The sequence below is a fragment of the Uranotaenia lowii genome, chromosome 2 (assembly GCF_029784155.1).
Source record: "Uranotaenia lowii strain MFRU-FL chromosome 2, ASM2978415v1, whole genome shotgun sequence".
In the NCBI taxonomy this organism is placed as follows: Eukaryota; Metazoa; Arthropoda; class Insecta; order Diptera; family Culicidae; genus Uranotaenia; species Uranotaenia lowii.
Window position 1 is genome coordinate 259,037,649 of NC_073692.1, and position 11,677 is coordinate 259,049,325.

The window sequence follows — 11,677 nt, forward strand, 5'->3', positions numbered from 1 at the left end:
TGCAGGAAAGATTAGCCAACGAACGAAATCGAGTCAGTGTCAGTGCAATAAGCGTGCGTTCTTTTGCGGCAAACGCGAACGGAGCACAAATCTTTGTATACAATACAACACGAATACTTCAAAGTAACTGTCTTTGTTAAACCTGAACCATCTTTATTGAAACAAACTAATGATGTTTCAGTTGCCATGCTGATAGTAGGTTCCTTTTTTTATTTCACTTTTTAAAGGATTTTCATCCTAAAATAGTACACAGCAAAAAAAGTGTTGCAATATTACATCGAAACGTGCACATAACTGAGTTGCAAAGGCGACCTAATGGACCTTTTTTTTTGTACAATCTAGTGCCGTAATCCGGGGTAATATTGATCACTTTTTCAATATTTTTCGATTTTTTTCCCGTCAAGTGGAATCTGGCATTTTTCTTATTTTTAAAACCAGTACTAGACCCCTATGAACGTAAAACATGGTTGCAAAAAATTTATTGGACTTTTTGAATTTGATTTAAAAATCGATTTCGTCGCTGTTCAGGAATTGATGCTTTGGGGTTACATTGATCAGTCTCCATTTTGACGGTTTCAACGAGTTTTCTTGATCATGAAGGGTTTAAAACACCTTCGTAATTGTTAACAAAGTCTGATTTATCAATTTTACCTTAAGTTTATTTACAATAAAAAAAAAACATTTATGCTGCATACATCTAGGGGCAAAAATTATAATAATTGCTAAATAGTTTTAGCTTCAAAATACAAATGAAATTTTACCTTCACACATTTCCCTAGGCCTAGAGCCTCACACTATTTCCATTTTCATCTTTTCTTCAAAGTTAATCATTGGATAGGATTTCTATCCATTTGTCAAAGAAGGGCTTACTGTTAGAAAATGTACTTACTTTTTCACTATCAAAAATTTATCATTAAATAACTTTAAAAAATAGCACTTTAATTATATACATACAAAGAATAAAAGTTGTTCTTTCACATTCAACCAGCCTTTTGCTTCTAATTACTTTTTGTTATCATCAGGAGAGCTGTTTGTTTGCGAGCCTTAGAAAAAAAAAATGATATTCTAAGATTTTGAAATTACATTTTTACTAACAGAAAACAATTTCAAATACAATCCAAATTTTGTCTACTTGATATTCAATTACTAGGCTTTCAAACGTAGAAAACAGTTTTCAAAAATTCAAACTATAGACTAAGTTATTGATGATGATGTGGAAAATTTATTGATGGTCAAAGTTACCCCGTTTTACGGTACGTAAAACTGATGTGAAATATTACACTAAATGTATGTATCAAGTAAACAACGTCAACATTGAGAATGTGCAAAGCTTCTTACATAATTTTATATATCGTACAATTGGAATTAGCACGTGCAATCTAAACCCGATAGTGAAATATCCTATTACTTGCTCTGTGGCTCCATTTCGAAATACTTCTTTTCGGCTTTGAACCCTGATGCTGAATTTCTTTTTAAGTTCTGATTCAAGAATTTAAGTTTTGAATTGATTTTGAGTGTGAGCATTTGCCGCTAAATAATTTGAATAAATTATATATGTTTTATTTTTTATAAATTTTGGTTCAATATTTTGAGGAATTTGTTGTGATGCAAGTTGGATGTTATTTTATTGAGATAACGAAGAATTAAGCTTTGTTCATTTTTTTTATTCCAAGAGATTATTAAAAGCAATTTATGATTTGGACAAGATTTTCTCAAGTCAATTTACTTAAAATTTTGAACCGCAAGTGAACAAATTTGATAAGTTTAAAATTAAAATATAAAAAAAGCTGATTTTCCGAAAAATACAATTGATAAAGGATTCGTGATATGATGTTTTTCTTGATATTTAGATTTTAAAGAGATAATAAGGCTGAACAAATTTCAATTTCTTCTTCTGTCACCCCACCTTCAAAATTTCAAAAAAAAAACCCGAAGGTGGGGGGAGGGGGGGATAAATAAAGTTTGAAGAATTTTATGTAAATTACTAGCTGATCCCGTACGAACTTCGTTTCGCTTTAAATCATTGGTACGTCAAAATGAGTTTAGAAAATGAGTTCGAAACATTCTTTCGACAATTTTGGGGAAAAAATTCAACAGTGTTTAAAGTCGCTACTCTTACTATTACTTGAAATTCAAATTAAACGGTTGATTGGCTTTTTATTAAAATTTATGTGAGAGTGTTTTCTTCTCGATCGGTTGCAAAATCTAGACATTATGGCAGAAACATGTACTATTTGTTTGTGTGCACGACTCTTTTGCTTGACCTTCACACTTAAATTGGTATCAATTAACTGCCTCCAACAAAATTATTGCACAAAACACTGAACTTTCAATGAAACCCTCTTTTTCTGTCCCATGGCCCGAAATTCGATAATTGAAACCAATTTTACGTTCCTCAAAACTCCCTTGTGCCATTTTTTCTTTTCAAATTATATGTAAAATAACGTCAGGAACTTGAAAACAGTGATCAGTGAATATAGACGCCCTTTTCGCCGACCCTTGACACGGAACATGCTACCTGGAGTCAATTGCTCATAGTTTATAACCCTCATCTGAACATTTTCATCTCATTTCGATGCATGATCACGACAATATCGCGAAAACAGTGAGCAACTAACATGGACGGCCATTTTTTGACCACGATTCAAAACTTGACTTCTGAAATCAATTATCTTTTCTGTTAAACTCCCATGTGCCAATTTTCATTACAATTCTATGCTCAATCAAGAGAGTATCGTAAAAACAGTGAACAGATAATAACCCCTTTTGCCGACCCCTGAGTCAAGATTTGAAACCTGAAAGCAAAAGAGCGTCCCTCAAAACTCCTATGCGGAAATTTTCATCTCAATCCAATGTAGAATAACGTCAAATCGCAAAAACATTAAAGTTGGGTATGGACGACTCCTTCAGCCGACTTCTGATCCGCAATTCGAAACTTGAAATCGATTGCTCGTCTTTCAAAACACTCATGTGCAAATTTTCATCACAATCCGCTGTATAATAACACCAATATCGCAAAAACATTAATCAGTGAATATGGACGACCCCTTTGGCCGACCCCTGACCCTAAATTTGATAACTGTAATCGATTGCTCGTCTCTCAAAACACTCATGTGCAAATTTTCATCACAATCCAATGTAAAATAAAGCCAATATCGCAAAAACATTAATCAGTGAATATGGATAGTTTATAACCCTCATCTGAACATTTTCATCTCATTTCGATGCATGATCACGACAATATCGCGAAAACAGTGAGCAACTAACATGGACGGCCATTTTTTGACCACGATTCAAAACTTGACTCCTGAAATCAATTATCTTTTCTGTTAAACTCCCATGTGCTAATTTTCATTACAATTCTATGCTCAATCAAGAGAGTATCGTAAAAACAGTGAACAGATAATAACCCCTTTTGCCGACCCCTGAGTCAAGATTTGAAACCTGAAAGCAAAAGAGCGTCCCTCAAAACTCCTATGCGGAAATTTTCATCTCAATCCAATGTAGAATAACGTCAAATCGCAAAAACATTAAAGTTGGGTATGGACGACTCCTTCAGCCGACTTCTGATCCGCAATTCGAAACTTGAAATCGATTGCTCGTCTTTCAAAACACTCATGTGCAAATTTTCATCACAATCCGCTGTATAATAACACCAATATCGCAAAAACATTAATCAGTGAATATGGACGACCCCTTTGGCCAACCCCTGACCTTAAATTTGATAACTGTAATCGATTGCTCGTCACTCAAAACACTCATGTGCAAATTTTCATCACAATCCGACGGAAAATAACGTCAATAACGTGAATACAATATTTGTCTTGTATGGACGACCCCCTTCAGAAGAGGTCGTCCAAAAATCTAAAAACATTTTTCATCATTCCTGGTCCTAATGAGCATCCATGCCAAATTTCAGATCTCTAGCTCTTAAGACGGCTGAGTCTATAGAGGACAAACAAACAAACATACAGATAATTGCTTTTTATATATAGAGATTATTGTAAATAAAAAATCAAATATTCGAAAGGATTCAAGATCAAAAAACAAATATTGGAAGATTGGAGTTATTTCACCTTTTAAATTCTTGATTTAAATGATTTTCTCGCAAAAAAGCTACTTTGTTTATAGGTTTTGTACAAGACAAGGATATAGTATGCAATTTTGTGGCATACAAGCCTTCGTGCAATTTATTCCAATTTATTTGTTTTTCGCATAATTTTATTATCCCCGCCTCGCGATGTTCCAACTCCGGGTGACAAAAGAAGGATTTGAAATTCGTTCCGGACTAACGCATCTCCTACAGCAAACATTTATACAATTTAAAAGCGAACTTGATAAAAAAACATTCAAAGTTGGTTTACTTGTTAAAGTTTTTGAACTTGCTCTATAAATAGAACGTACAGCAGGAGGATCTATTTTTTTCCTTTTTTTATGTTTTGAGGGGCATGGTATGAAATTTTTGAATGAAGTTCATGATTAATAAGGAAAAATGAAAATTATGGTCTACCTACGTTTGTCGTATAAAAATCAGAAATGTATCTATGTTCGAATTGCAAAAAATAAAACGCTTTCAAAGAAGAACTCGATTCCAAAAGTTGAGCACCACCAACCTAGCTTGGTTTGAAGTAGTTGGTAAGGAGTCTCCTAAACTACCCTAAAGAGCTTCTTATATCTTTTCCCAACAGAGGGGATTTAGGTGATTTTTTAAATATTTATTAATAGGTACTATTTCTAAACATAAGACTTATTCTATGAAAAAAATCGATTATAAACTAATCCTTATAAGATGAGATCGTACTAGTTGCTGTGCTTCTGTTTCAAATTTCTTCAAGTCTTGAACTAAGGCACGAAAAACAATTTCGTTTTTAAATTCTTGTAAATCGTTTTCAAGGCAAAGGAGCACTAAACATTGATTTCGGTTTGACTTCGGAATGTTGGATGCATATTTTCTACGTTGTAGTAAACACCGACTATTTTATGCCTTATTTTTGCATCACCTAATGGATTAACTGTTCCAAAAGCATCTTGGTAAAGGAACATATGCAACATATTTATCGTTGCTCAGTTTTTTTTTGAGAGTACGATTTTCCATCTTTGTAACTTGACATAAATCCGGGAATCTTGCGATCCGATTCAGACATCGACGTCCATGTATCCAGTGATAAATCGTTAATCTTCGGGGAAAATCAGAATTTCATAAGGAAATAATGAAAATAACTTACCTGTAGCTCCGGACGAATTTCATTGCAGAGGAAATTTAAAATGAATTAATTTGATTCCCGGTTAGTTCCGTTAAAAACAGAAATAAACCTTTCAGTTGAAGATTTGCTCAGGGGTTCTGAGAATGATGCAACTTACTCACCAAACAAATCCTTCTGGGTCGCAAAATCCTTCCTTCTTGTTTTGAAGCGCGGAGGAAAACAAATGCTATTTTCGACAACCGCGGACTACTGTGTTGTAACATTTCAACGGTTGATGGTATATTAAACAGGACGACGTGTTCCTAATTTTTTTGTTTTATATGTAAATGCATTGATGCCGAAAGATATGTATTATTACATCGAAAAACAGAAATAATACGTTAGTTGGCCCACATCAACTAAAATTACTGTGTAGGTACCGTGATCACATGTTGATGGATCCAATAAGTAAAGTTGGTGAATTTAATGGAAAAGTTTCTGTTGATGGTACTTACATACATATTCGGTATATACGATGGTCCTGTGTCAACTGGAATAAAGAAAACAGCCGTATCACATATGCTTTCTCACTTTGTACCTTTTTTTTGCTTTTTAATAATATTGTAAAAAAAAATTGACTCATATAATGTAGAGTAGGCGTGTGCTGAAGCGTCAACACGCGTTTTTTTCGTGCTGCGGAAAATGTTCTCAAATAGAAAGAAATTGATTAGATTGTTTAATGTTTAAAAGAGGAGAATTGTTGTGGAGATTTTTTTTTATCATTAATTGCAGTTAACCGACCCGTGTGTTGTTAATACCTACATTTGGTCTTACAAGGACCGGTGTCAATTTCATGTCTGAACGAGATCTAGATTGTTGAAGGAGTTTTTCTCCGACTTTGCAATTTTCTCATTTGTTTTCGTGAAAATACAATTTTCGAAATATGTGTTAGGATAACAGTGACGATTGTGCTAAACAAAATATCAGCAGAAGAAAAGAAGCAATCAAATCCCGAAAAATGATTCATAAACACCTGCTGGATTATCAAGCAACAGTGACTGGAAGGTGCATGGATGATCACAATTAGTACAACAGGACCATCAAATATAAATCAACCCATGCTGCTTCCTTCCCTCATCGCCTATTAATGGACATTGGTGAGATTGTTTCATTTTATTTTATTTATATTTATACATATTTCGTCAATCCTATGTGCCATGTAGGATTTTCCACTTAAACATTCCTTCCATCCCTTTCTGAAACAGCTTTATGGGTGGTATGAGTTCTCTGCACCTAAAGAGTTATATTCGCTGTTTCAGATAATCCCTTTTATGATAAAATTGACTTGTCACGGTGTGCATCATGGTACCACACTGATCTTAAAGAGCAGCACTTGGAATGAATATTGAATCCAGATACTCATTTTGGCATTTTGCGTCACTCTTGATTATCAGTTGTACTTCGTGTATCAGCCAATGCAAGATGTGTTTAGTCACCCTATGCTATGCTATGCTAAAAATAAAATTTACTTATATAATGCTGATTAAGATAAGACCTGATATGGAAACAAATTCATATTTTTGATGATAAAAGAAGCGATCAGAATCAAAACAAAAATGATAGTTTTGATTGGTTTCGGAATAAAAAAGTTTAGATTGAAATCCCAAAATTATGTCACAAATACCTAACATTATTCTTCAACAGAAATTCTTAGTGTGCTCATAGAAGTAAAAAAACAGTTTGGGGTTCATGGATCCAACTTGCCACTTAAATGTATACTTTTAAACATATAAAACCTAAATGTATGCAATCGAATGTGTTCAATAATTGTATCCACGAAAAAAATCATTCAGTGATTTTTATTTTGCAACAATGTTACCAAGTTTTGCATTTTGAGAAGTTTTCTAGAATTCCAAAGGGTTTCAAAGGTTTTAAAATGGGATTTTAAGAGATGCTCTGTTAGAACTAAGGCATTTGATATTTCATCTGTAATTCTTTACCAAACTACTAACTTTCTTCATCCAAATGATGTGAAATGAAGAAACAAACATTCTGGGTTTATGTTGAATCATACAAAACAGGTTGGAATTCAAAAACTTAGATTTTTTTTCAGTAAATCACACTTTTTCCAGTTTCGAGTCGTAGATGGCAGCACTATCATGCAGTTAAAATGAAATTAAGTCTCAATTTTGGTTTTCCAGGTTTAATCAGGCCTATATTCATCATTTCGAGGTAGTTTTCCAACACAGTTTTGTTCGAGTTCACGCTGCAGAAAGCTTTTCCAGATTTGCAAAAAATCATCAGCACAAGAATATATTACCGCCAAATTTCCTTTTTCAATTGCAAATCATACCAATAATACTGCTAGCCGTCTGGTCCATCAATCTCCAATTAATCCCCGGTATTCGAAAAAGGGCATCAATTCGGTTTAATCGCAAGATAGTGCTGCCATCTATGACTGAAAACCGGAGAAATAGTGTTTGACTATTTAAAAACATTAGTACAGGCTTCAAGCCTGTTTCTTGGATTCAAATTCAGCTTCAAATAAATGTTTCATCATTTTGCTTCATAGTAATGAATGTTAATGAAGAAATCAAGCAGTTTGATAAAGTATTATGGCTCTAATATCAAATTCCTTAAAGCTAGAGGAGCATCTCTCAAAACCCCCTTTTAAATCCGTTGAAATCCTTTAGAATTATAGAAAACTCCTTAAAATGCAGTTATCTATTCAAATAATTCGTAGAAGCATCATTATTCACTTTTACATAGTAATTTTTTAGAAATAATCTTGTTTTCGTTGAAAAACACAAGTGGTACTATTCTTATTTCGCACCCTTTTTCATATTTTTGGTCCTCAACGCCAATTGCAACATCGGTTAAACAATTCAAAACAAATTGTAGTAGAAAATTTTGGTGATTTTCAGTCATTCATATTTTAACAAGCAAAACACATAGTGGTACTATTCTTATTTCGCTCACTGTAGTGTCAAAAATTTACATAGTGTTTTCGGTTATAAAATAATTTGTAAAAAATACAAAACCGACTTAAAACAGTACCAAATTTTTTTTGTAAGAATATTGCAATACAACTGATAGGACGATAGATGCAAGATTTTTGTTTTCCGTCAAGTTGATTACCGAAAACGTGCTACAATAGTAATAACAATAAAAACGGCAGGAGAGGATCTGCCAAGAATCAGCCAGCAACAATAATTCGGCATACGCTTGAATGGTAAACAAATAAATTGACCGTGCTCTAATTCGACCACTTTTGCTTCCTCCTCGAGGAGCACGGGGTAGAAAAACATCGCCGTCGACCCCTGTGTGTGTGCAATGGTGGCTTTTGGCTTCCGTCTTTCCCTTGGGGGTTTCGGCAACTGGTCCAGAAAACCGACGTTTGGTCATCCGGTTGGAATAACTTTGGGATTAATATGAGGCCAGACTGAATTCCCAGAGGTAAATAAAATGACCCATAAATGCTTATGCTTCTCGGGGATCCTTTTTCGGGCGTATGATGTATCGAAATGGTCCAGAAGTGGCGGACAGGAACTCGTAACTGCTATGTGAGGCGCTCGGGAAATTCTGCACGAGTCATCGGAACGAATGGAATCGATAATCTTTATGATGATATCGAGAAAAAATAGGAAGCGTGAAAGTGGAAAAGCAGATGAGCCTGAGTGGATGAAGAAATAAATACGGGAAAAGGTTCTCTGCATTACTGTATTCTACGTCTGTCACATGACCCAATGTTCTAACTGGTTGCATCAATTCCGTCCCCTCCTTTGTATATGAATTCATTCCAGATGGAAGTCCAGAGTTTAATGAAAGGATTAGCCCTAATTAAACACAGGCTTATGGTTAGTTAACTTGTTTGAATCTGCTCTTCCTCATATCGCATTTCTAATTTGAAGTTGATTGACTTTGGGACAAAAAATCTGCGCATCGCTTTGAAAAAGCAAAGAAGAAAATAAGATTCGAGAGACACAAATAAATTTAATTTGATTTGCTTTGAATAATTTAGCTTTCATCGATTCCAGTTTACAAAAGGCAGCAATGTGAAAATATGCTTTATCGTTCGTCTTTCGTGTTGAAATTCCCCCTGTCAAATTTCATCACCGTGATGATGAACAATCTGGAATAATGAAACCCTTCCTGTGGCGTAATGAAGTAGCTTAATTTAAGAATAAATATATCATCAGCGAGTTAACGCCGTCGTGCATACTAATTCGATACAATTAGGCGAAAGGATAACATGAGGCAATCCCCATCGGTGATCAGTCTTTCGTTGAGCAAATAGGTGTCTAAAGAAATTATTTCACCTGCTTTGAATCAAGCGTACATTAAGAGAGTGAGCTCGGTTGTTGGGAGACGTGCAAAACTTTTCAATTTCAATTGCTGTTATCAAATATATGTGTTAAGATACCATATACTGCAACTTTAAAAAAAAGTTAAGTTTAGAAAAACATGCGATTTTCCCCTACTAAGAAATAGGGATAAGTTGCAACAAACTTAGTTTTCAATGAAAAATCAAATGAGAAGGTTTGAAGGTTTGTGGTTTTTGATATATGTATGCGTGATGTCATTATGCTTAAAACACCAATTGCAGTAATTTTGAGTTTTGTTCAAATTAAATTTCTGCATTTTTTCTGTCTAAAATGTTTTAAAAGACAAAGCCTAAGGGTGCTGCATACATTTAGGGGTTAAAAAATGACGGCTTGACGCTAAAATTTTACACATTTTACACTTGTGACCTCATACCCACAAACAACTGAAGTAAGTTTTGTCTGTTTTTTTAACGTTTCTCCTTATTACCCAAATACCCTAACGAGATCTAACCAAGTTGAACCAACAACAGTTCGTTTTCCAGATGAATCAAGCAATACTGTGGGAAGTGTTCGAAACAAAAGTCCAATTGGCGCCATGGGTCATTTCCCAGTGGACATCAACTTTTTTCACATTCTAAAGTTGAGAAGACGAAGCGATTCAAATCGATGGACTCCCTAGCCTTTAGTTTTCTCCCCTTGATCTCACCCACCCATGCAACAGGCTCATATTTCTTTTCACTTTGATTGAATTAAAAAATTATTACTATTTTATTACAAACGAATGCCGCAGGCAAAATTGTCCTGTTCCTCTTTTTCCGTTTCGAACAATTGCGAAGGCAGAAACCGGAGGGTAACTTTTCACACCTCCGGAAAATCCAAATGCACATTCCAGGGAACGGACCACTTCCGTTCCTTTTTTCGCTCATAGGTAGCCTGAGGGCATTTTGGAAGCATAATTTGGTACTGAATGGAAAAAAAGAAACCATCCCTGCGTTGGGGAACTTTTCTCCGCACTCGACGCACTTCATTAGGACTTGACGGATGAATGGCGAAGCTGGCATATTGTGTTCCCTCAATCTTCAATGTCATTCATTTCATTCGGTTCCGTTGGAGAATTTGCAATCTCGAGCATTAGCCGATGATAAATTGAGCGAGTAATGTATTCGGGTGAAATTGCACTGCAGGTTCTTTTTTTGCGAGGCGTATTTGGGCCTAACTCTCATAAACGGGACAATTTATTTTCGTTTGTAATGGGTTTAGCATACCAAACGAAATCAGATGGTATTTCTAGCTCCATGATCACCATCATCAGCCCACGTTACGCTACTCATTTTTTTTATTCGGATTGATGATGAGGAATTTATCACCCTTCGATATTGGAAATATTGTGTGTCTCGGTACTATGAATAATAAAACATGGAAGGTCAACTCAGCAACTGTACAAATTCTAACGAAAGTTAGCTAAATTGGATTTCATCTTATAAACGGACGCCAAAATACGACACAGCATCATCGTTCAATAATAACATTCCAATAAGCCTATTTATAGCGTTATCAATTGACACAAACGTCAAGCACAGATAACAATTCAAAATTATTTTAATCATAATGAATCAACAACTAGGAAGAAGTCAAAATATAAAACAGCTCACCCTTGCAAAGCTGTTCGTAAAATATCCATTCAAATTTATTCCAGATATATTCGCCTGTTCTACTAGGGGTCCAATGTGTAGTAATTTTATTCTAGTTTGTCAATATTTCAAATTTAAGCCTATATGTTCCATCAGGTTGTTTGAGTTGTTTTGGGGATTAAAAAAAAGTAAAAAAAAAGAGATTTTTTATAAACGCTTATAATTTCTGACAGCATTGCTAAATTGACCTGATTTTTTGCTGAATTGAATGATTTTCGTCGTTGTCAAGAATTCATCTATCCACTGAAGTATAAATATGCGGGAGTTCAGTGAAAGTTTTGACCACTGTTTTGGAACATCGGTAAAAAAAAACTTTAATATCATCAAGGACATAAATTTTGGTTAAGCTTCGCTGTATCTTATCGATGAACCAATTTTCGAAACACAAAGTATTTTTCTTCGACAATTGCATTAAGATTTTCACACCTATTTGGTTCCGTGAAAATCTCGACAGTTTTTTTTTTAGGATTTCCAAAGT